Source organism: Macrobrachium rosenbergii, chromosome 27 (assembly GCF_040412425.1).
Source record: "Macrobrachium rosenbergii isolate ZJJX-2024 chromosome 27, ASM4041242v1, whole genome shotgun sequence".
Classification (NCBI taxonomy): Eukaryota; Metazoa; Arthropoda; class Malacostraca; order Decapoda; family Palaemonidae; genus Macrobrachium; species Macrobrachium rosenbergii.
Window position 1 is genome coordinate 4,077,448 of NC_089767.1, and position 27,084 is coordinate 4,104,531.

General features: G+C 38.0%; 1 protein-coding gene across 9 annotated transcripts in view; it reads right to left on the bottom strand.

Moving 5' to 3' along the window:
* Positions 1–27,084, bottom strand: part of LOC136853358 (uncharacterized) — a 302,232-nt gene that overhangs the window by 117,140 nt on the left and 158,008 nt on the right. The window lies entirely within an intron of this gene.

Consider the following 27,084-nt stretch of genomic DNA (forward strand, 5'->3'; position numbering starts at 1 on the left):
GGGTGATGAAATGAAGAGGAAAATGACGATGTGTTCATTTCCTATCCGGACGGAAGCTGGGGAAATGGGTGGGGAAATGAACACAGTGCTTACTCTGACAAAAAAAAAGAAAAGCCTGCCGTAACAGGAACGCTTGAGGGATCGTAGCTGAAGCTCAATAAAATCAGCCTTCTGTTTATCTGTAGGATTAACTGCAGGAGAGGAAAGTCCACCAAGAACTTACTCCGATTCAAGATGTCTCAAGTTTCCCCCAACCTATTTAAGCAACATGATTTCCTATCCTCGAACAGATAAATAAATAAATAAATAAATAAATAAATAAATAAAGTCTCCCGAAGGAGGAAAACGGACATTACCCCTCTAACAAATGCACGAACACTGACAAAAATTGAGGCTAACAGAAATATTTTCATTTTTTTTTTTTATCTAAAGTCGACGACGAGAGCAGAGAGAGAGAGAGAGAGAGAGAGAGAGAGAGAGAGAGAGAGAGAGAGAGAGAGAGAGAGCCATCGACCAGGCTGTGACGTCACCTCTGAGACACGCCCCCTTTTCCACTCTGGGAAAGGAGAGAGAGAGAGAGAGAGAGAGAGAGAGAGATGAAACTTGCTCTCTCTCTCTCTCTCTCTCTCTCTCTTCCTCTACGCCCTCTCTTTCTGTCCATACTGCTGGGTCCCGTGCCATTGATATGCAAACACCTGTATGAACAAAAGAATAAGGAAGCCCACACGGGCCATGTACTGGCCATTCATGACAAAAACATAGGCAACAACAGCGTAAGAAAAGCATTATCTCACGATCTACTGACCAGCCGGCTCTCGAAGCCCACCAATATGGGAAGATCACATACAGGACGAAATCAAACCAGGTGTGCTTAAGTGAAGCTGAAATACTACTGAACACAAAGAGGAATAACTAACATATATATATATATATATATATATATATATATATATATATATATATATATATATATATATATATATATATATATATATATATAATATATTTTCGGGATGGAGCGATAGCCCCTATAATACTCGCCACTCTGCGGTTCAAGACAGTCGACTAACCACCAGTTAAACTAATTAACTGCACACGTCACGTGCGGGTCAATTTGTTTTAAGAGTGTTTGGCTAATTCGTTCTGCCTTACTCGAATATTGATTTTGCCTGTATCGTTAGGGAGGCAAGCGACTTATCATTGGACGATGGTTGCACAAATACACACAAACGCATACACACAAATACACACAAACACACACAACACACACATATGTGTGTATATATACATATATATATACACATTAACATTCTGCAACTCCAGAATCTTCGATATAGACCCGCATTCTGAAACCTCCTACAGCAGTAATCACCTACATAAACCTACACAGAAGGCTCACCAGCGTCACGTCAACCCACCTAAGCATACGGACGGTGCCATACTCCTGCATCTTTCATGTTCTTCCATCTTGATATTTCCCGAAATATATTATAAACTCTTAAACTGACCTATCATCTCTCATTCCACAGAAACATCTATTGATAGATATGATATTTCAACTGTAAATTATTATTATTATTATTATTCACAAGATGAACCCTATGAACAAGCCCATTGACTTGAAATTCATTTTATTATTATCATTATTATTATTATTATTATTATTATTATTATTATTATTATTATTATTATTATTATTATTCAGACGATGAACCCTATTCATATGGAACAACCCCACCATAGGGGCCACTGACTTGAAATCCAAGCTTCGAAAAATAATAATAATAATAATAATCATATATGTTTCCTCGCGTCCAGCACGGAGGGAAACTAAACCATTCCCCGTTATACCAAATAGCTATGCAGGAATGCTGTCGCCGTTAGTCCAAATGACACAGTCATCGTCATTCCTAATTTTGAGTTATTTGCAAAGGAAAACTATGTCTCTCTATATATGTATATATATATATATATATATATATATATATATATATATATATATATATATATATATATATATATGTACATGTAAATATAAATAATATATAAACATATATATATTATATATATACACACATATAAATATGTATATGTATAAGTATGGAATGGAATGGAATGGAATATGAAATTCAGACACAAAGCCAAGCACTGGGACCCATAGGGCCGTTCAGTGCTTATGGTGACAATGAATGAAAATGCAAATTTGGTAAATAATGAATTAAAACAAATACCCTAAAAATGACCAATGTTTAAAAATGCCAAAAAGAACAGATTCAGTTAATAGTGGAATTAAAATTGCCATAAATAATGTATGAGTATTTATATAAACAAACACATAAATAAATAAATAAATAAATAAATATTATATATATATATATATATATATATATATATATAAATATATATATATATATACATATACATATATATATGAAAATAACTGTAGTGTTAATACAAACCACTAGTTCATTATAGTATCATGTTCCTCTCTCGTTCTAATGGCTGACTGATCGATTTCAAAGCACTGTGGCTCTGTGCCAGCATAAAGCATGGTGGCTCTGTGCCAGCATACGCTCTTGCCCTGGGGACGCCTGTGAATGTATTAAACTATTGAAAGCTATAAGAAGCCTGGCGTGGACCTCTGGATTCGACGTACGTTCTACAATTCACCTTTTCATAGGTATCCGACCCTAATCTACTGTCGTATCAATATGCAATCGGTCTTGCCACTGTTATTGATCCTAACAGGACGACGAGTGCAAAAGAGTAGATGAGATTGCACCTTTGACGTTCTAGAGAGAGAGAGAGAGAGAGAGAGAGAGAGAGAGAGAGAGAGAGAGAGAGAGAGAGAGAGAGAGAGAGAGGTGCTATTGAAAACTCAGATTTTAACAAAGGAATTGGAAGAAACGAGAAAGGAGGAGCTTGATTACTGTGATGAAACTCTGAGAGAGAGAGAGAGAGAGAGAGAGAGAGAGAGAAGAGAGAGAGAGAGAGAGAGAACAAAGGAATTAAAATTTAAGAGGATGATGAAACGGAGAGGGATCGTAAGACTGAGTAGAAGAGAGAGAGAGAGAGAGAGAGAGAGAGAGAGAGAGAGAGAGAGAGAGAGTTGTAGTAGTAGAACCTGTTCAATACAGAGCGTGAAATTATACATAGGAAGACACTGCAACGGGGAGGGGGGGACATTCAGTCGGATAAGCAAAGCCGAGGTGACTGCCACAACGATATATATACAATATATATATATATATATATAGTATATATATATATATATATATATATATATATATATATATATATATATATATATATATATATATATACACACACACACACATATACATATTTGTGTGTTCCAACTAGGATTACATACAAAACGTATCTGACTAATTCAATAATATCAAAACACAACTCAATCCATTCATTATGATAAACAACACACACATGTGGATTTTATCGACAAAAGCGAGACAATAATATTCACATAACGCATACCAAAATACGAACCCAACTGACTTAACAAAGCGATTCAAAGGGAATGAACGCCCGTGAAATAATAAAAACTTCCCGAAAACCTCTTTGATAACTAAATCAAGCAACGAAACACAGAATCGACTTGTATCCTCCCCAAAAGAGGAAGGACGGAAGTGAGGAACACGGTGGGGGGGGGGTGTTGATTGAGAATTCGGGAGGGTGAGAGATTCTCTTAGTGACTCATGGGGTTTCTCAAACCTTAAAAAAAAAAAAAAGAAAGGTCTGCGATGGCCAAACCCTCTATCGCTTCTCCCCCTCCCCAACTCGGCTTTCCCAGACGCACTGTTCAATATGGCGGGCCGAGGCAAGCTCATTTCAGGCGAAAGCAAGCAACGGACGACGGTGCTTCCAGTAAAAGCGCACGCATTCCTCGCACCCAATCCCATCCCATCCCCACCCTCGTCCAATCCCCCTCCCTTGCACCCCAGGGAATGAATGGGGTTCCCCTTCAACACTTGGCTGTTTAGTCATGAGTATCCCTGAACACAATGTGGTTATGAAATGCCACTCTATACATGATCAAGCACTAGTTAATGTGAAGACTGTATCAAGGAACATAGTAGACATGAATTACGCAAGCATACATTCTCTCAATCATTCACATATGTGAACACAGAAATGTGGAGGTCGTGGCAAGAACGATCCAAAAAAATAGGAGTCTGGGGAAGAAATGAACGACCTCAGAAAGGCTAGGCAGATAACGTGCCTGGAAGGGGTCCCTGAAGCGAGAGAGTGGTTTCAAAATAAAGGGGAATGATGCTTTACGTGTAGGGGGTTCGACGTGCTGTTGATGATGTGGCTTCTGAGTAGATACATGAAACGGAAGATGTGGAAGTTTAGAACACAATGAGTTCATCAACTATTTAGCAGTTACAGCACGAATGTGGCGGCGATCGTCGACTGAGGTGGTTTATGAACAGGCCTTGAAATTTTTGTTACGCAAGCGCAGAAAAACTATGTAACTGGAATTTGGTATCTTCACAAAGTGATGCCCTTAGCAGATGAGTGAAGTATGATTTCATTATAAAAAGTAGAATGTATAAGTATGAATTCATTTATAAAAAGTAGAATTTTCAAAACAAGATTTATATTGTTAAAAGCACTTGAGGATAAATGTCATATATCTTTAATAAAATTATAGTCTATTATGTCTATGTCTATTATATATACGGAGATGTAAATGATGTTATATTAAGCACATTGTGATAACTAATATAAAAAAGTATATGTATATAATAGAAAAATATATCTCTATAAGTGAAAACTATGTGTAAAACTATGTAAATTTTCTTAACGACAGGTACAAGCTAACACAATTTTCTCCCAAGTTTCGGGGACTTGGAAATTCCCAAGAAAAATATATTTTCATTTGAAGCAAAAACAATATCTACTTGATCCATCCTTTAAGGGACGTAGCAGCGAAAATGAGAGATCACTGCTAAGCAAATCTGCATAAGCGCTAAAAATTACAATTTCTCTCTCTCTCTCTCTCTCTCTCTCTCTCTCTCTCTCTCTCTCTTTATTTTTTTTTTACAAATCCGATTCATCAATGAACAACAGGAGACTGAGAAAGAGGAGGATCCTGATGTCGTTTACGTGAAGAAGAAAACACAAAAACATAAAAATCATTCGCACAGACGGAGCGTTTCGGATTTTGCCCGAGCAGAATGGCACTGAATGTTCTCCCGTAAACATCGGGAACGCCCGCGCACACGCGGCAGAATGGCACCCCAGGAAATTTATGGCGCCTCCAGGTTATGGATAGCTCCGACGGCTCTTGGAAATGTAAACTACATCATACATGCATGTATACATGCATTCACACAAACTCGCACGGCAGATACATGTCTTTTCGTTCCTGGCATTTCCCATGAGTTTTGAAAGACCAGTCATACATACGTATTTGTTCTGCTCCCCGAAACATTTCCACCGTAACTGACACTCACATTTTCCTTCGTACCTCTGAATGCTAAACCCTGGATAGAAAAAATGATTATGATTGCAGAATATTCCACCGAAAGAATAAACAAGTAAAAAAATGCGCAAAGTTTCTTCGGCGCAATCGAGTTTCCTGTCCAGCCGCTACAGCGCACAATCAAGGCCGCCGAAAAAGATCGATCTTTTGGTGGTCTCGGTATAATGCTGTATGAGCCGAGGATCATGAGCTTTAACCACCGCCCGGTGGTGGCCTATCCTATATCGTTGCCAGAAGCACGATTATGGCTAACTTTAATCTTAAATAAAATAAAAACTACAGAGGCTAGAGGGCTGCAATTGGGTATGTTTGATGACTGGGGGGTGGATGATCAAAATACCAATTTGCAGCCCTCTAGCCTCAGAAGTTTTTAAGATCTGAGGGCGGACGGAAAAAGTGCGGACGGACAGCCAAAGCCGCCACAATAGTTTTCTGTTACAGAAAACAAAAAAGTGCTTTTGTCCCGTTCAGTCAAGATTAAACAGGAGGATGTTTGAAATTTGCCACTGACTCTTTTTAGTTACATTGCGGGTGAGTGATAATTATGATGTAATGTGAAAATATAACCTTGCAGGATTAGTATACCGGGTTGTTATTGCGCATCTTATAGTTTTCTGTAAAAGAAAACTGTTGTGCCGGCTTTGTCTGTCCGTCCGCACTTTTTCTGTCCGCCCTCACATCTTGAAAACTAAGGAAACTACAGGGCTGCATATTGGTATGTTGATCATCCACCCTCCAATCATCAAACATACCAAATCGCAGCCCTCTAGCCTCAGTACTTTTCATTTTTTTTAAGGTTAAAGTTAGCCATAATCGTACGTCTGGCAACGATGTGGCATAGGCCACCACCGGGCCGTGGTTAAAGATCACAGAAAGATAGATCTGTTTTCGGTGGCCTTGATTATACGCTGTACAGAAAACTCGATTGCGCCGCCCAAGAAACCTCAGCGCATTTTGTACTTGTTTTCAATTAGGGGTCCCTACGTTGCTGAATGCTTCTCAGACAAATCTCCTTCCGAACTTTTCCATCTACCTATTTCATATCCCTTCCTTCACAGAGGCTGGGATTTTCCAAATAAAACCCATTCAGTCTAACAATATCATGGGATGAGAAGTTGATAATGGAATGTCTTGGAATACCCGCTCATGAGCCAGCGTAAGTCTTCGTATATACTGCAAGTGCTGTCTAGGTGTCATAATGCAATTCCCCTGTGAATAGATTCTTCATATTTACGCGAGGCTTATCCACAACTCACAGAATACTGCTCACATATTTGGGGAAGCTCCTCTTACTGAAGGTGAATCCAAGTCCTCAAGTCTAATAAACGATCTAGCTCGTGGCCCTCCGCTAATTCGGCGGGTATATTACTTTAGGCATCGCATAAAGCAGCCTCCTGGTTCCTGGTTCCTAAAGCCTCACTTCACAAACGCAGTTGCGGGCACGCTACACTATTCGCGTGAGGTGCAAAGCTTTACTCCCTTGTTCTTTTTTTTTTTTTGTTTGTTTACAATTTTAATCGTCTTTAGATTTACTTTATTTTACAGTTCTTCAAAATCTTTATTTTAATTCTTGTCCATCACCCCTTTCTGCCACCTACTTCTCTTCTTCCTCCTTACACACGCGAGATTTCACTACGTGAACTCGAGGGTTAACCAACTATGCTAGTTCTTCTTGCCATTTTTTTCTATAATGGGGAAAGTCTTTGCCCTCTGTACTTTGGATTCATTATCCTTGTACCTTTTCAAAAGGCAGATATACATACATATGAATTAAGGCTATGTACGGCAGAGTCGGTATCAACTTATGTCTGTCTTGGTAGCCGGGTGGTCAAAGTCACTGACTACCGTTGTTTCTAAACCAGGTCTCGGTCCGAATTCTAGCCGGCGCAGAAGCACTTATCAATCATAATTCCCCTTCAGTGCTAGTTATGACCTAGGAAGTGTGAATTCTATACTGAACGATATTTGTGACTTAATATTTCTGTATATTTCTACACATATGTTAATGTATGTATGTATGTATGTGTATGTTTGTATAATTATATATATGTTATATATGTATATATGTATATATATATATATATATATATATATATATATATATATATATATATATATATATATATATATATAGAGAGAGAGAGAGAGAGAGAGAGAGAGAGAGAGAGAGAGAGAGAGAGAGAGGCTTAGTCAGCAACGCTTTCAGCCACCCTGCATCTGGAAGAATTAAGGATAATAAAAGGAAGCTGTGAATTTCCCATGACCGCCCAAAGTATTTACGAGCCGAGCTCCTTCGCAGGAAAAATAAAAAAAGAAGAGTAATGGATCTTCAGTGGGTATATCGCGTCCGCCGATTATCATCTCATGGGTAAAGAGATGCTGCATCCTGTTCTCTCTTCCTCCTGTGTGAATATATATATATACATATATATATATATATATATATATATATATATATATATATATATATATAAAATACATATATATAAATATTTTGTTATATATCTATATATATATATATATATATATATATATATATATATATATATAGTATATATATGTGTATATATATATATATATATATATATATATATATATATTAATTTTTGAATCAACACGTGACCGAACCCTGGTCTTTCGAATGACCTTTACGTCCGAACTGCTGTGCCCTGGGCTCTGACTCAAAAGACAGGGGTTCGGTCCTGTGGTGAGTCAGACATTTATTTCTTTGAAACAGGTTTCCATGTGTTCATTTCATATATATATATATATATATATATATATATATATATATATATATATATATATATATATATATATATATTGTGCACACACATGTGCCTCGTGGTGTGATTGGTTGCATCACTGCCTCACCCTGAGGTAGACCCACAATGCACTTCTTGTTGGACACGGACGGTTGGGTAATGTCCATTAAAAACCACGATGCTTCTGTAAAAGTTGTAAGTCGACTTTTGTAGTAGTAACCAGGCTGGTAAGGGAGATGGGTGTTGCAACCTCATCCCAAAAGACCTTTTGAAAATTGAAAATCCAATAACCTCTGGTGCCACAGGTTCAAAGGATAAAAGGCATTTGGTGTAAAAAGTACATACATACACCCAACTAAATCACCTGGAAAATTAAATAAAAAAACAAAATTTAATAATATGTAGCCTGTCTGCATGTCTCTCTCTCTCTCTCTCTCCCTCTCTCTCTCTCTCTCAGTTCCTTTAAAAATATATTGGTGATTTGTAAAATATCAATAACTCCGTCACAAGATTCTCAGTTCATTTAAAAATATACCTGTGATTTGTAAAATATCAAAAACTTCGTCACAAGATTCTCTCTCTCTCTCTCTCTCTCTCTCTCTCTCTCTCTCTCTCTCTCTCTCTCTCTCTCTCTCAGTTCATTTAAAAATATACTGGTGATTTGTAAAATATCAAAAACTTCGTCACAAGATTCTCTATCAAAAAAATGTATTGGTGATTTGTAAAATATCAAAACTTAGTCATAAGATCCCCCTCTCTCTCTCTCTCTCTCTCTCTCTCTCTCTCTCTCTCTCTCTCTCTCTCTCTCTCTCTCTCTCTCTCTCAGTTCATTTAAAAATATATTGGTGGTTCGTAAAATCTCAAAAACTTAGTCATAACATTCTCTCTTCTCTCTCTCTCTCTCAAATTGAATCACACTAAGGAAGCCAGTTGAGTTTCCTGAGGCAAATCGATCATCGTCCACCCACTGAAGAAGTTAGAGAAATATATCACCCGGGCCAATTTAGCCGACGCTTATTATAGAGAGAGGGCGGCGATAATGGAAAAAACTGCAGCCTCTGGCGAAAATAAAACACGATAATTACCCAGAAAACATAAGGCGAGAGGAAATGATTGCCGATGCGTTCTCAGCTGATAGATAAAAGACTCTTGGTGTTCGGGATTTATATCTTCATCGGGTTACGACTTGTACAGCCTGGTTTCAGCAAGAAAGACCGTTGATTCAGTTTACAATCCTGCCGAACAGAATAGAAATTCATGCACAGAGAGAGAGAGAGAGAGAGAGAGAGAGAGAGAGAGAGAGAGAGAGAGAGAGAGAGAGAGAGAGAAAGTTAAGTATACCTTTGTTTTACCAGTCCACTGAGCTGATTAACAGCTCTCCTAGGGCTGGCCCGAAGGATTAGACTTTATTTTACGTGGCTAAGAACCAATTGGTTACTTAGCAACGGGACCTACAGCTTACTGTGGAATCCGAACCACATTATAGCCAGAAATGAATTTCTATCACCAGAAATAAATTCCTCTAACTCTTCATCAGCCGGCGGGGGGAATTGAACTCTGGCCCATCGGGTGACAGTCCGAAGCTCAACCGACTCAGCCGACGAAAGGCTGGAGAGAGAGAGAGAGAGAGAGAGAGAGAGAGAGAGAGAGTTTAAGGACATCAGAGAATTTTGAAACAATGTATTATTTACACAGGATACTAAATCAAGTCTTATATATAATAATAATATGAAAATGGGGTAGTGACTATATTTTCCTTTCCTCTTTGTTATGGACCTTTATTAGTCCACCATGTACAAATATAGATAAAAACCCGAATATATGCATAAAACCTCAAGTCGTAAGAGTTGCTGTATGTATAACCAAACATTCCAGATGCAAAATGCCACCAGGTAAGAGCTGGAAGATATTACTCGAACTGGAACTGGAATTAAGTCCAAAGGCCAAGCGCCGGGACCTACGAGGCCATTCAGCGCTGGAAATAATGTTGAAACGATCGTGAGGAGAGGGTGGAAAGTAAGATGGAAGAAAGAGAATACGACCGGATGTACAGTAAAATCAATGAAAGGGGTTGCAGCTAGGGGCCTAAGGAAGAGAGGCTGCAAAGAACCTTAGGTTATGCCTGCAGTGCACCGCGTGACGTGCGCTGAAGATATTATTAACCTGGGTTATTACTTCACGCATCCAGCGCTCAGGAGAGGCTGGACAGGAGGAGGGCCGTGAAAGTGCCTCTCTTAACATGGGTTTCCAAAGGATCCATCTCCGTTTAATGGGCTTATCAACTGGATGGTGGGAACGACAGGTGGAAATTTGAGAGAGAGAGAGAGAGAGAGAGAGAGAGAGAGAGAGAGAGAGAGAGAGAGAGAGAGAGAATTTTACAAATCACGAATATATTTTTAAATGGAGAAGAGAGAGAGAGAGAGAGAGAGAGAGAGAGAGAGAGAGAGAGAGAGAGAGAGAGAGAGAGATTTTAGAGAGAATTTTACAAATCACCAATATATTTTTATAGAGAGAGAGAGAGAGAGAATTTTAAAATCAGAGAGAGAATTTTACAAATCAAATCACAATATATTTTTAAAAATGAAGAGAGAGAGAGAGAGAGAGAGAGAGAGAGAGAGAGAGAGAGAGAGAGAGAGAGAGAGAGAGAGAGAGAGAGGCACTTTAAGGGCCGTCTCCTTAAGCAAGAATTTACATTTTGTAAAATCGTTCCTTAATCAATCCCACTGTTTACCTTTATTCCAGAATGTCTGAGGTCACTATGCACAAGCAAATAAATTGTAAATATAACACAAACATTTTCTTACGCTTCCATGTCATGAAAAATAGGGGCGGGGGGGATTTCACGGGTAAATCCTTTATATTTTTCGCCAATAATATATTTGAAGTTCGTTAAGGACCGGATGCAACAAAAACGTTTAAAAAAAAAAAAAAAAAAAATTTCTGATGGCTGACCAAAAGTTCTACTGTTCTATTTTATTATTTTCACGTCTGGGCATTTTTCAACGTGGGAAGCTTGTAGTCACAGTGAAGGCACTATTTTCTTGATCAAAAGAGATAATTCCGCATTATTATAAATAATTATGATGATAATTGTCATTATCTATACTCTAAGATCCCTGCTGGATGAAAGAATTATTCATACTTGTACAATATCAAATGGAGTACAAAGACATAGGCTATTCATAGAGTATTTATTAAACTGATTAATGAGCTATTCTTTACTGAAATCTAATAATTAACCTTGTGAGGCTACACCACAACACACTCTTAATATAAAGGTCCCACAGAGATAATGTAGTTGAACTGAATTGAATATAGTATTTAAGCCAAATGCCAAGTACTGGGACCCATGAGGTCTTTCAGCGCTGAAACGGAAATTGACAGTAAAAGGTTTGAAAGGTGTCACAGGAGGAAAACCTCAAAGCAGTTGCACTATGACTCAATTGAGGGTGGAAAGTAGGATGGAAGAAAGAGAATATGAATGGGGGTACAGTAAAAGGAACGAAAGGGGTTGCAGCTAAGGGTCGAAGGGATGCTGCAAAAAAACCTTACGTTTTGCCTACAGTGCACGGGAAAAATGTAGTTGAATATCTGATAATAAAAGTAAATTCTAGGGGGTCAGAAAAGCCACAAAATACTGGGCATTTAATTAGGCAATCTGGATGAGAATCTAATTTTTATAAATTAGCACTTAAGGGCATCTCAAGATCCTTTCAAAATATGAACCGACTTCATAAACTTACCGCAACCGAATGACGTTTGTAAACAACACAATCAAAGACAAGGTGAAGCCTGTTTTAATAAAGGTAATGTACTCGACTACTCACTTTACATTCCGTACACGAAGGACACGTGGATATATCTGTCAAAGTAAGCTTACTGTCTATGATGTATTGGTTCGTGGGCAGAATGGGAAAATGAGCTCGGTGCGTAAGTGGATGACAGTGGTACAAAATTCGCTGTTTTTCCGTTTCACAGAGAACAAGGAATAACTTGAGTATTCTTAAAATACAGCCAGATGTTCCCGCAAACATTTCAAGGCTTAAAATATAGAATACAGAGCTAAATTCTAAAAATATATTATATGCTCTTATTTGAGTCAGAATCCGGTTTTTTATAGTGTTACGTTTCCTTGCCACCTAATATTTTTTTTTTATCAACCCTAAGGAAATTGAGTTACTAAGCAATATTACTGAAAATAAAGAGTTGATTTTCTATGTTCTTATATTGAAATGCTAAGTGAATCACTTGGTCTTGTCGCTGTCGTGTCCACGGTAAATGGATGGCATAAATTTTTCTCTTCTAAAATGAAGAGCAAAGACGAAAGTTCTGTATGGTCACTGTGCGTTTTTTCGTTTTCTGTAAAAGAAAACTATTGTGCCGGCTTTGTCTGTCAGTCCGCACTTTTTCTCTCCGCCATCGTATCTTAAAAACTACTGAGGCTAGAGGGCTGCAAATTGATATGTTGATCATCCACCCTCCAATCACCAAACATACAAAATTACAGCCCTCTACCCTCAGTAGTTTTTGTTTATATTTAAGATTAAAGTTAGCCATAATCGTGCTTCTGGCAACGATATACGATAGGCCACCACCGGGCCGTGGTTAAAGATTCATGGGCCGCGGCTCATACGGCATTATACCGGGACCACCGAAAGATAAATCTGTTTTCGGTGGCCTGGATTATGCGCTGTACAGAAAACTCGATTACTCCGACGAAACCTCGGGGCATTTTTTTACTTTTTATATTTATATAAATCATTCATTCTGGAGGATGTGCGTGCCAATCCGATGTGCCTCCTGGTTAGGGAGGGTATTTGCTATGTCGAAGGAAACATGAGAAGAATCTGTAACAAACGATTCACATTTTACCGTATATGGCAGAGGCCGAGGGGGAAAAATAGCCAGCAGGAAAAAATAATAGCCAGTAGGGAAAAATAGAGTGTAGACCGTAGGGGAAAATAGCCTGAGGGGAAGAAAATAATAATTTTCAAATATATCCACATAAAAAATTGTAATCTTTGGAACATAAGAATCGTTATTTAGGTATAAATGACAAAATATCGATAGGGGTTCACATGTAAACTTATACTGCAAAACCACGAGGTGTAAGAATTAACTCAAATCATGGCAGAAGTCCTCAAAGAATGACTTTGCCCTACGGACAAGAGAGGTTTATAATGATTACAAATATTGTCTTTGTTGATTGCTATTAATGCAATAGGACAAACAGCATCTACGGAACAATAAGAAGAAACAGTTTAGAGCCTAACCAAAACGATAAACGGAAAGAGATATAACTGCTTTTAAAGATCATAAACAAACAAGTAAAACATGCGCCAAAGCTTCTCCGGTGCAATCGAGTTTTCTGTACAGCGTATAATCAGGGCCACCGAAAATAGATCCATCTTTTGGTGGTCTCGATATAATGTTGTATGAGCCGCGGCCCATGAAACTTTAACCACGGCCTTGTGGTGGCCTGTTCTATATCGTTGCCAGAAGCACGATTATGGCTAAATTTAACCTTAAATAAAAGAAAAACTACTGAGGCTAGAAGGCTGCAATTTGGTATGCTTGATGATTGGAGGGTTGATGATCAACATAACAATTTGCAGCCCTCTAGCCTCAGTAGTTTTTAAGATCTGAGGGCGGACAGAAAAAGTGCTGACGTACACAAAATAAAAAAAAATAAGTGGGGTTGCACCACCTATTCCTCTTTCGTTATGCTTCACTTTATTTCTTTCCCACTAGTCCCCATCCTTATAAATCCAGGTAACTGGTTCTGTTCTACAGCTTTCGTAAAAATATAGCAGGTTGGATGTGGGCTCTATTTCATCTTTATTTTCTGGATCATCTACTATCTTGCTGTCCAGCCACTCTAACTCCCTCTTTTTACTGTCTACAGAGGTGCTGAATGGCCGAAAGTGTTGTATGAGCTTGGTGCGACAGCCTAAAAATGTCATCGAATCAATCAGCACTGGAAATTAATCCTATGAAAACTGAGTATATTAAAAAAAAAAGGTAGCCTTGAAATATGAAAATGGGAAACTCTGAAACGAGTCTTTATTGGAGGAAATTCCCTAACGATGAGTTGCGCGTTTCAGAGGTCAGTACTCTCTCTCTCTCTCTCTCTCTCTCTCTCTCTCTCTCTCTCTCTCTCTCTCTCTCTCTCGCCAAAGTAGAAACTCTAAAAGAAACAAGAGAAAAATGACACTTAGGTCTCTCTCTCTCTCTCTCTCTCTCTCTCTCTCTCTCTCTCTCTCTCTCTCTCTCTCTCTTGAGAAAATAGAAACTCTAAAAGAAACAAGAGAAAAATTAAATTAGGTCTCTCTTTCTCTCTCTCTCTCTCTTGAGAAAATAGAAACTCTAAAAGAAAAAGAGAAAAATAATGGTGGGTCTGTCTCTCTCTCTCTCTCTCTCTCTCTCTCTCTCTCTCTCTCTCTCTCTCTCTCTCTTGAGAAAATAGAAACTGTAAGAGAAACGAAAAAAGAGAAAAATAAATTGTTGGCTCTCTCTCTCTCTCTCTCTCTCTCTCTCTCTCTCTCTCTCAAAGAGAGAGAGAGAGAGAGAGAGAGAGAGAGAAACTATAAACTGTAAAGGAAAGCAAAGACGTGTCTCAAAATACGAACGTGGTCAAAGTGGAGAGTAAGAGAGTCGACAGATTCCGTTACTTGAAAATGAACGTCGGAAACGCTAATGAGATTACGACAATGGGAGCATTATGTATGTGTGCGGCAGAGGATTTCCAGAGTGCGAGGGCAAGCAATGAGTGATGAGGGGGAGGGGAGGGAGGTCGGGAGGAGGGAGAGAGGGATTGGAGGTTAAGTGGTGCATGATGGAGTAAAGGGTGGGGGGTGGTTAGGGTTATGCATTTGCCTGGCTCTATTTTTCACTTGTATATATTATTATTTTATATAAGTTGATACGTGATTTAAATATATCTTTTTTATAATGCAAATTATCTTCTAGCCACAAGAATGAACAGCAATAATGTCAACATATATGTGAGTATATATATATATATATATATATATATATATATATATATATATATATATATATATATATATATATATATATATATATATAATATATATATATATATATATATATATATATATATACATATATATATAAATAAATATGAATTAAATAAACATTCTGTCCTAATCTAAATGCAATGACGAGCCTTTCACAAAGTACATAATCATCATACGTACTGATATCATGAAGGAAAGACTAATGGGAGTTTATTTAAACACTGAAACTATTTTAAATGCAACCGCTTATCCACTGACTCTTCTACACGTACGTCAGTTCATTCAGAAAAACACGATGAGTAATATCGAATGAGTGTAGCAAGGTTAACAACTGACAAACGGACCTGTTTGCTTTAAATTTTAACGATGTAATATTATACTGAGTTTCAATGCAGTTTTTTCGCACTCTGGACTTCGAATTCGCTTTGCTTCGGTGCTTGAAGCATCCATGTTGCATCATTGCAGCTTGGGGCCATTCTCTGGCTTTGCATAATTTCAGAGGGGGGGGGGCGGAGCGCTAACTTTTGGGACTGAATTGCTGCTACTGTTTAGGACTTCCCTTTAACATGTGGATGTGTATAATTTAAAGGAAACATGTAAAAAATGCACTGAAGTTTCTTCGGCGCAATCGATATTTCTGTACAGCGTACAATCAGGGCCATCGAAAAGAGATCTATCTTTCGGTGGTCTCGGTATAATGCTGTGTGAGCCGCGGTCCATGAAAATTTAACCACGGCCCGGTGGTGGGCCTATCCTACAGCGTTGCCAGAAGCACGACAATGGCTAACTTTAATCTTAATTGAAATAAAAACTACTGAGGCTAGAGGGCTGCAATTTGGTATGTTTGATAATTGGAGGGTGGATTATCAACATGACAATTTGCAGCCCTCTAGCCTCAGTAATTTTTAAGATCTGAGGGCGGACAGAAAAAGTGAGGACAGAAAAAAGTGCGGACGGAAAGATAAAGCCGGCACAATGGTTTTCTTTAACAAAAAACTGAAAATAATATAAATAGTTATAAACAGAGACTCTTGGCTGGAATAGAGAGAGAGAGAGAGAGAGAGAGAGAGAATGCAAACATGACTCCCTTTCTCTTGCAAACTCTCCATCCATCCATCTAGCCTTCAATCAAACACTTGAGAACCTATATGAGAGGGTCAGTATAATACCTTCACTTTCTAAAGCCAGGCTTTGAGAGCCTCTAAATGATCAATTCTAGAAAGGGAGAAAGTGAAGTTACTTACGTAATAGTTCATGTCCAAAGACATATAACATGAACTAATTAGGGCATTCGTTTTAGTCACGAGTTAAAGGAAAAATTGCCTCTTTACGGCTAAATTAAAACCAATCAATTTCCTGTCAAAACGGAAAGAGGCCATTTTTTCAGGCCCAACGCTCTTTCTCCTTCAAAAAAATTATAAATAACACTTTTCGGTTTAATAGCAGATTTGGTATGAGGCAAAACTAACTAATGAGTAAACATCGGGAAAAATTATAATATACATAAATTGTTAAAATAGTCCCACATGTAAAATAGCTATCAATAGAGTCCTACATTAGAATAGCAATATTAAATTAGTGATCAAAGTCATTCTATTGATTTAATCGTAAACTAACTGTCACTCAAACAAAATTAGCTTGAATCATTACTGTTCTTTAGTCTGAACACAAAAAGCGTAACAAAATTCATTATCTTTAATTCAGATCTCCCTAGACCAGGACTTGTGCGACTCCAAACGCTGAACAAATACCCTTTTATCCATTTCAAACAGAGAAATCATGTAACACTCTCAAGACAAAATTTGATTAAATTTTATTCAGTTTTAAAAGCATATTACAGGCATCAATTTTATTGATTTTTATTGATATAAATATTAAATATTTAATAGAGAGACCATTTTTGTCATTGCGCCTCTGAGAGTACTGCATTTTTATGATTCTCTAAACAAATGGCTCTTCTAGCTTCAAAGGTTGGTGACCCATAGTCTAGTGCAGAGGTTCCCAAAGTTTTTGTTCCTCGGTACCCCTTGGGCTTTTTTACAGGTTCCCATGTACCCCTAACACTAAAAATTAAGCTTAATATTAAAAAAGAAGATTTTAATATTTTGATATTTTAAATTTATGGAGTCTGCATGTGTAGATTACATAGGTATCTTAAATGGTGATAACAGGAATAAAGCAATTACTAAGGTAATTTATATTTTGATCCAGCACATACAATACATACCTTTTTATTATTATCCAAAACATTCAGACCAAATGTACCCCCTGAAACGTGCAAATGTACCCCTGGGGGTACATGTACCCCAGTTTGAGAACCCCTGAACAGTGACTCCATAACCCGAGATAATCATTCTTCTATTTATTCTAAAATTCTTGTCTTTTCCTCTGTGGGGTTCAATAGCACAGTTTTGTGGAAGTTACATTCCCGTTGTGACCAAACTGTGAAATGGACTTTCTAATCCTGTGGTTAAGTCGTTGGAACTTCTGGGGTTTACGCTTAGTGCAAATGCTCTCTTGTTAAATGGGCTGATATGAGAATTTTTATTGTTACATGCTTTTATTTAACTTGACTACTGCGTCTGTCTGTTTGGGTCAAATCTTGTAACTCAATTTTTGAACTGTTCCCTTCGTCCGATGGACTTGAAATTTTGCATGGTTACACAATCCCGGTGACAATACAACCTTGCATGATCAGTAAATTATTTTTCAATTTTCAATGCATTTTGGTAAAAGCATGGCTATAAAATTTGTTTTTTACATTTTTTTCTAATAGTCTATTTGCCATCTGACTCATTTATTTTACTTAGTCTTTTATGTTATATCTCGCTACTCATCTTATTTGTATACCTTTGTTATTTCTCTTTCACAGCTGATTCTCTGTTTCTCAATTTCTTTTTGCAACAAGGGTTGCAGCTTGGCTTGTTAAAATAATAATAATAATAATACAGACATAGAGTATAAATAAATAACATAAAAATATCAATGAAGGTTTGAAACAAAATAAATTTAGAATAGATAACAAAAGACGCGAAAATCCAATAGAATGAAGAAACACAAGCAGTTTAAAGGAAGTCAAACAGAAGCAGAAATCAAAACAAGAGATAAAACAAGTAAAAAATGTGCATGAGTTTCTTCGGCGCAATCGAGTTTTCTGTACAGCGTATAAACAAGGCCACCGAAAAAAGATCTATCTTTCGGTGGTCTCGGTATAATGTTGCATGAGCCGCGGCCCATGAAACTTTAACCACGACACGGTGATGGCCTGTCCTATATCGTTGCCAGAAGCACGGTTATCGCTAAATTTAACCTTAGATAAGATAAAAACTGCTGAGGCAAGAGGGCTGCAATTTGGTATGTTCGATGATTGGAGGGTGGATGATCAACGTACCAATCTGCAGCCCTCTAGCCTCAGTAGTTTTTAAGATCCGAGGGCGGGCAGAATAAAGTGCGGACGGACAGCAAAGGCCTCTCAATAGTTTTCTTTTACAGAAAGCTAAAAATGGTGTTGCAGAAGGACCGACGACCTCTCGGGAATACAATTACGTTCTTGCATCAGAGAATATGAGGTTAAGGCTGCTCTTTTATTTCTCTCTCTCCACACGTGCTGTCAACGCCTGCTTGCATAATAATTGCATAGGCTTCATCGAGGAGCTTTTTGAATGTCAATGACAGAAGGAAATTGTGGCAGAGACAGGATTCTTTGTGCATTTACCTACATGCTCCAACAACAATCTCTCTCTCTCTCTCTCTCTCTCTCTCTCTCTCTCTCTCTCTCTCTCTCTCTCTCCTTCTAAATTTCTCCACACTTTTTGCTTGTCATTAAAAAACCTAAGATTAAAATCAAGAATCAAATGAGGCATTTTTCATGCCCGTGGCAGGATTCCAACCCGCAGCCAGTATGTCGTAATCAGGACCTTGGTCGAAATGAGGTTAACGTTAACCACCTGACCACGGGGGTTAGAATTTCTTCATTTGATTCTTCATTCGGATTTTCGGTTATGTAGTGACGAGAGAAAGTGCCAAGGAACTCAGGAATTAAGAGGTCATTGTGGTTACGTATATATATATATATATATATATATATATATATATATATATATATATATATATATATATATATATATATATATATATATATATATGTATGTATATATATATATATATATATATATATATATATATATATATATATATATATATATATATATATATACATATGAGAATGATTAATCAACCTGACCATCATCCGTGTGCATCGTTCAGATTGCAAAAATAATTATTCATGCCACCAATTCATCTGTTATAATCCAGACATCTACAAAACTATACTCGCATATTAAAAGGGGGCTACTAGTTTGCGAATGTCAAATTCGAAGAGACCGCGTTTGCTGATCTGAGATGTTTTTTATTAAAATACACAAACGGAAACCAATAAAACACACATACACACACACACACACATTCGGTCAATTCATATGCAACAAGGACGAGAACACCAACCGTGCTGAATTCTAAACTAGGCTAATAAATATGCTCATTAGCAGCGACAAAGCGACAACACCTGTGACGCATGCAATAAGCTACTCGGCACGCACGGTATCAGATGATGTGGTGTCAGGAGATAATATAAGGATAACGGCAGATCAGAACAGAATATAGAATTTAGGCCAGAGGCGCTGGCACCTATGAGGTCATTCAGCGTTGAGACGGAAATTGACAGGTAGGTGGTTTGAAAGGTGTAATAGGAGGAATACCTCGCAGTTGAACTATGAAGCAACTGTTAGAGAGGGTGGAAAGTCAGATGGAACAGAGAAAATAAACGGAGGTACAGTAAAAGGAATGAAAGGGGTTGCAGCTAGGGGCCGAGGGACGCTGCAATGACCCTTCAGTAATGCCTACAGTGCACCACGCGAGGTGCACCGGCAGCACTAGCCCCCTATGGAGAAGGATGACGGTTGAGATAATGTAAAAATAAGAGTAGTAAAACGTTAAATGCGAAACTGCAAAAAATATTTCTCGCAGAACCAGTATCAGTAAGTCTAGGCCTATTAAACCAAGGCAGTTAATTATAAGCATCTGCTTCGGCAGTAAATGCAAAGCTACACATCAATTGCCTTCAGGGAACGCAGGATCTCTGATATCAACAACAGCAACTCGGGGTAAAAGCAACTTCTCAAACAATATCTAAAACTAGCGAAAACTAGATCTAAAAAAGGGATGTTCCCATGATCTATCAGTCTAAAGTCGAGAACAACTAGCAGTAAGTTCGCTTCAAGGCCTCAGGAATTGTTTTCTCACATTTATTCTCTTCCCCTCTTCTTCTTCTTCTTCTTTTTCTCTCTCTCTCTCTCTCTCTCTCTCTCTCAAGAAGAAGAAGAAGAAGAAGAAGAAGAAGAAGCCTTCCTAACCGCACTTTCACAGTCAAAAACATCGATGGCTGCTATACAGTTTGAAATCACAAATCAGACGCTTGGACCTTTGATCTGTATTTTGTTTTACATATTTTGTTTACATTCACATATGCAAACAGATAAGCATAAAACATATATGAATGTAAATATTTACAACCATTTATTTAACATGAAAAAACAACAAATAGTTCTTATTAACCACCTAATTCTTGCTGCCTATTTATAATCAAACATCACCTACGGATTCCAACTTAGATTAGTCCTATGGGGGAGGCTACCAAACCAGCAGAGATCACCATCGCCTCTACACGTCAACATTCACACGGTAACGATCCAGGGAGACTCATTAATAACAATCCAAGGATCTTATAGTGAAAATAAGCGGGTGTAAGAAAGAAATACGACGTACGAAATGCTTTCAAAGGAAGGAGTGGAAAGCGCACACGGTTTCCGTTGCTCATTTCACGGAGCTTCCAAACATGCCTGTGGTTTGAGGAAGCTTTCCTGCCAGTCCTCCTCAGCGGGTCCGGAGGACCTTCCACCTTCCATTTCTGTGGTTTTATGTGCCCCCCTCCCCGTCGTTGTGTAGGAATAGAATGGAATATAGAGTTTTGGCTAAAGGCCAAGCACTGAGACCTATTCTGCCCTAAAATGGAAAACTGCAGTATCTGCAAAATTTTCGAAATTAAGATATGCCAACTATTGGGCTCGTGAAACACTAATACACAAGTTACTGCAGTTTCAGAATGATTCTTCAGTGCTTTATTTAGGGGCTCCATTTGCAGTATCGGCGAAATCAGTAGCAAGGCAAGAGAGTATCTATCATTTTTCTCAGTTTTGTATTTTTGCAGGTCCTGCAGTCTTCCAGTTTAGGGCAGTGTAAAATCACTCAGCGTTGAAAGGAAAACTGACAGCAGAAAGGTTTGAAAGGTGCAACAGGAAGAAAACCTCAAAGCAGATGCACTATGAAACAATTGTTAGAAGACGGTGGAAAGGTGGATGGAAGAAAGAGAATACGGCCGGAGATACAGTAAAAGGAATGACAGGGGTTGCAGCTAGGGGCCGAAGGGGTGCCGCAAAAGAACGTTCAGTGATGCCTACAGTGCACCGCATGAGGTGCGCTGACAGCACTCACCCCCGTCGTGTAGGAACCATTCCATTTTCTACACAATGTAAACGAAATTAAGGTAAAATTCATACAGAACAGATTAACGCGTGACAACACTGATACCGATTAAACAAAAAAATAATAAAAATAAAATAACAACAATGTGGAATCAAACCTTTCTCAATTTCCTCCTAATCTCCCGTGGAGGGAGGGCGGAGCTTCATAACTTTCGTTTCCCATCATTGTTCTATTGTGTTTCTAATTGTGAAGATCAATCTTGACAATTATCCAAATTAGTCAAGGTCAGAATTTGGAAAGCACAAGAATACCGAATGTAGAACAGAATATAGAATTTAGGTCAAAGGTCAAGTACTGGGACCTGTGAGGTCATTCAGCGCTGAAACGGAAATTGACAGTAAAAGGGTTGAAAGGCGTAACAGGAGGAAAACCTCAAAGCAGTTGCACTATGAATCAATTGTTAGGATAGTGTGGAAAGTAAGATGGAAGAAAGATAATACGAAAGGAATTACAGCAAAGGAACGAAAGGGGTTGCAGCTAGGAGCCGAAGGCACGCTGCAAGGAACCTTAAATAACGCCTACAGTGCACCGCACGAGGTGCCCTGACGGCACTAACCCCCTACGGGAAACAAAAAGACCGAGAAAAGGATTCAATTTCTGAAGCCATTCTGCAAACTCACACTCATATTTTGGCGATTATTTTCTCAGTGGGAAAGTCATCACAAGTTTTCACACAGTTTCATTCTTATTTAGAATGTTATCAGTAATTAACAATTGTACAAAAGGTAATCACCGAGTTTTGCTGAACCACAGTGCATACGAAGACGGTTTTCGTTCATCTGCCCTATTTTTATCCGGGGGCTGCGGGTTACAGTGATTTTCGTTGGCCCACTGTGGACTTCTGAATTCGAGGGTCAATCTTCGTCATCGCCTAAGTTTCTCTGGTCAAAGAAGAGAGAGAGAGAGAGAGAGAGAGAGAGAGAGAGAGAGAGAGAGAGAGAGAGAGAGAGAGAGAGATAACAATAGGAATGGAATGGAATATAAAATTTTGGCCAAATGCCAAGCACTGGGACCTATGAGATCATTCAGCGCTGAAAGGAAAATTGAGAGTAGAAGGGTTTGAAAGGTGTAACAGGAGGAAAACCTCAAAGCAGTTGCTCTATGAAATGCTTGTTAGGAGAGGGTGGAAGTATGAACGGAGGCACAGTAAAAGGCATGAAAGGGGTTGCAGCTAGGGGCCTCAGGAAGGAACGCTTCAAATAACCTTGAGTAATGCCTACAGTGCAAGGCATGAGGTGCATTGACGGCACTAACCCCCCCTACGGGGAAAAAATAACAATTCCCACAAAAAACTCGAGATTAATCAAAGAAATGCGAATGCTATTTCCGCCCGTATAAAATTCAAGATAAAAATTTAATGGCAAGGGAAATTAAATCCGTTTCTTCAAAGTTGAATTCTAGGGGATCACCCGAGCGCTTCATCTAATCCAGTGGTTCTTAACCTTTTAATTGCCACGCCCCCCTCTAAGAGTTGGTCCTTCCCTCCACGGCCCCCTTGCATCCATGAGTAAAATTCCCACAGATTCAAAAATGAAAATGAAAAAAAAGATAAAAGTGTTTTTATTCTTTTGGGAATGAATTAGTGAAATACCTGACACTGCTTCTTAGCGACTCTTGTTAAGAGAATAACGACTATAATTAGAGAATTTTTTATTTTTCCCTACGGCTCGCGCCCCCCTTGGAAACTGCAGACGGCCCCCCCCAAGGTTAAGAACCACTGATCTATTCAGAGACTCAATTATAATTTCCGCAAATGTCCGATTCGATGCGTGAAAAACGCCGAACTTGAAAGGACATCAGCCATTGAAATCAATTAAAAGGATTACCACACCGTGAAATGACGTTGTCGGATGGTCCCTTGTTCAAGAAAGATTAATCCGACGTGTGCAGTAAAACGCTTCTAATTGAAGGCATTTTATTTAAAATCATATTTCCATCCCATGCAATTCAGCAAATATCTATCTAGCGATACATGGCAACCAATGCGGGAATGAGGTGTTTAAAACGTGTATATGTATATATATAAACACATGCGTTTCAAAATATAAACAGCATAAGAAAATCTTCCCATAAAGACTGACACAAAAAAAATTATATATGTACATTCATACGTACATATATATATATATATATATATATATATATATATATATATATATATATATATATATATATATATATATATCACAACCTCATCAGAAACAACACACCACTAGCATGCAATCGTTGATGACGCAATGTTCCATTATCATTAGTTTCCTCGTCACTTTCGCTTTCGTCATATTTGAACATCGAAGTCTTTCTTTTTCTTTCTTTCTTTCTTCCCGGCGTCTCTGTCACGCCATCAGCCCTTCCTTCTTTCGCTTGTCATCAAATTATCCAACGACTCCTTCTTTCCTTGTCATCGAAATTATCCAACGACTGCAAGCATTTTTATATTCTCTTGTGGTTTTATATAATCATATAAATGCATTACAAATATATATATAACATTTAATCTATTACATATAGATATATAAAGGTTCAACTATATATATATACATTATATATATATATATATATACATTATATATATATATATATATATATATATATATATATATATATATATATATATATATATATATATATATATATATATATATATATATAATATAAAGATGACACTCACTTCCTAACTGGTTTCTTTATGCATTCGCAGATGTTCAAATAAAAGACGAAGAGGCTCCGAGCGTACAATAAGTGAAAAATTGCTTGCAAGCAGAAAGCGTCAATTAATCAATAAAAGAAAATACGGAGATAGATTTTCCTCATTGAAAGTGCACCTATTCAGCTCATTTCTACGTTGGCTGAATGTTAAAAAAAAAAAAACCTGACCGGAGGAAAAATGCGAAGGAGTTCCAACAGGCAATTAATGACTCGCAAATATTTCTCAGCTTCTGCATACAAGCGAAAAAAGAAATGGTGACAAAAAGAAAAATGTATAGATTTCTGTTCAGCGTGTAATGCTGTATGAAACTTTCAGCCACAGCTCGGTGGTGGCCTGTGTTGTTGGCACCTACAGCGTTGCCAGACGCAAGATCACGGCTAACTTTAACCTTAAATAAAATAAAAACTACTGAGGTTAGAGGGCTGCAATTTGGTATGTCTGATGATTGGAGGGTGGATGATCAATATCCCAATTTGCAGCCCTCTAGCCTCAGTAGTTCTTAAGATCTGAGGGCGGACAAAAAAAGTGCGGACGAACAGACAAAGCCATCAATATAATAGTTTTCTTTTACAGAAGACTAAAAAAGAAACGGCATGCGATTATATTCTGACCTCTGGCCTTAAATCTTTCCTTCGAAACACACAAAGCCTAACGAAGACTGAAACTTCTTTCTAAAGGATTAATAGTATTTGATGATAGGTAAACTCAATATTATTCCGATCATTCTACGAAATCTAAGCGACTGCAGAAGCAGAGAGATCTGGAAATACTAAAGAAACATTTTCACTTCTCACCTTGAAGCAACCAAGATTACGTTCACAAACTCATACTTTGAAACTTGATTTAAAATACTTGCTCATTTAGAGAGAGAGAGAGAGAGAGAGAGAGAGAGAGAGAGAGAGAGAGAGAGAGAGAGAGAGAGAGAAGCAAACACGAAATGTTCACAAACTCATATTTTAAAATTTGATTTAAAATACTCGAGCTCTTACTTATTTTAGAGAGAGAGAGAGAGAGAGAGAGAGAGAGAGAGAGAGATAACTCTGCAACGTCACAAAAACCTCATCGAACAGCACCACAAAATACTGCCATCGCTGTGAAAAAACGACGAAATAAAAAAGGCGAAATTGAACCCATATAACCAGAATGGCGGAAACTGCGGCCTTTAGAAAACTCCTTTCAGATAATTAAAGGGGTTAGGTACAAAAGAGAGGTCGGCCTCCTCTATCACACACAGAGAGAGAGAGAGAGAGAGAGAGAGAGAGAGAGAGAGAGAGAGAGAGAGAGAGAGAGAGAGAGAGAGTTTTCTTTCCTTATAGTGCCCAATCTTCCACATTGTCTATAACTATCTAAGCTTTATGTGTAGAGTAAATATTGCATTAAAAAAGAAAACACGTAAAAAATGCGCCGAAGTATCTTCGGCGCAATCGAGTTTTCTGTACAGCCGCTGCAGCGTATACGATTTATCAAGGCCACCGAAAATAGATCTATCTCTCGGTGGTCTCGGTATGATACTGTATGAGCCGCGGCCCATGGAACTTTAACCACGTCCCAGTGGTGGCCTATCTTAAACCGTTGCCACAAGCGCGATTATGGCTAATTTTAACCTTAATAAAATCAAAACTACCGACGCTAGAGGGCTGCAATTTGGTATGTATGATGATTGGAGGGTGGATGATCGACGTACCAATTTGCAGCCTTCTAGTCTCAATAGTTTTAAAGACCTGAGGGCGGAGAGAGTAAAGTGCGGACGGACAGACAAAGCCGGCACAAGAGTTTCCTTTCACAAACACCTAAAAAGAAGCAAACTGAAGAATATCGTGGACACGGAAGAAACCGATGGCGTAAAAGTAAACAAGAGAACGTTCTTTGGTCATCAACCCGACGGAACCTACAAGTGAGAGTCTGTAAATGACCAAACCGTATATTTCCTCTCCTTTCTCCTGCGTTCAACTTTTGAGAGCTTTTGATAGCTTTTTAAAGATTGTCAGCAGTTCTTAACATACATACATGCGTACAAGTATTAATTCATTCATACAACTGTACGTTATAGTGAATGTATCATTAGGAATACATCTGTATTTGAGTTGAATGTATTATTAGGAATACATCTGTATTTGAGTTGAATGTATTATTAGGAATACATCTGTATTTGAGTTGAATGTATTATTAGGAATACATCTGTATTTGAGTTGCATGTATTATTAGGAATACATCTGTATTTGAGTTGCATGTATTATTAGGAATACATCTGTATCTGAGTGTAAACATTTCTGAGTATATATACTTGCGTAGAAGTATTAATCCATTAAAAAAATTGTATACTAAAGGGAATATATAGTTAGGAATGCATTAGTGTTTCAGTGTATATGTACTGTAATTTCATATACACACATATACACACAAATACGAGTATGAAAATATTCAAAGGCCTCACAGCAGGAGGCGAATATCTCTAGTCAA